This window comes from Ipomoea triloba, chromosome 16, assembly GCF_003576645.1.
Source record: "Ipomoea triloba cultivar NCNSP0323 chromosome 16, ASM357664v1".
NCBI lineage: Eukaryota > Viridiplantae > Streptophyta > Magnoliopsida > Solanales > Convolvulaceae > Ipomoea > Ipomoea triloba.
The window spans coordinates 7,970,622-7,970,826 of NC_044931.1; positions in this window are offsets into that span (position 1 = coordinate 7,970,622).

Genomic DNA, 205 nt, shown 5'->3' on the forward strand with positions numbered 1-205 from the left:
TTGATCATATATTATATAATATATATGTAATGTTCCTAAGACATTTTATGGGCTTCCTTATTCTAATTCTTATAATTAATTGTAAGGGGTGAATTCATTTAGCCCAATTTACTAGTCTTGGACATATATTTAATTCTTGTAAGCCATTATAATATGTACTTAAGCCCATCTCATATTAAAGTCTTACACCCTAAATATTGTATGT